A 245-nucleotide genomic window follows, 5' to 3' on the forward strand; every position below is an offset into this window, starting at 1 on the left:
CACCAAAAGTCGGGCGCTAGATACGTGTTCACCGTCCATCGTCCTCATCGACGACCTTAACGCTATTTCTTCGTTTGAGAGGGAACGACGGGTCGTGGCACAGTTAAAACTCTCCATGGTTGAATCTCTATGACACCTTCAAACCTCAGCAGCAGCCGGCAAAAGGGTAACAAGTTTCTTTTGCCAAAAGAAGCAGTTCTGTTTTGCCAACTCTGAGGTTTGAAGGAGAGATTCAGCCAGATTTT

Source organism: Bidens hawaiensis, unplaced genomic scaffold (genome assembly GCF_021521415.1).
Source record: "Bidens hawaiensis isolate Kalapana, Puna unplaced genomic scaffold, B.hawaiensis_p1.1 tig00004282_1, whole genome shotgun sequence".
NCBI lineage: Eukaryota > Viridiplantae > Streptophyta > Magnoliopsida > Asterales > Asteraceae > Bidens > Bidens hawaiensis.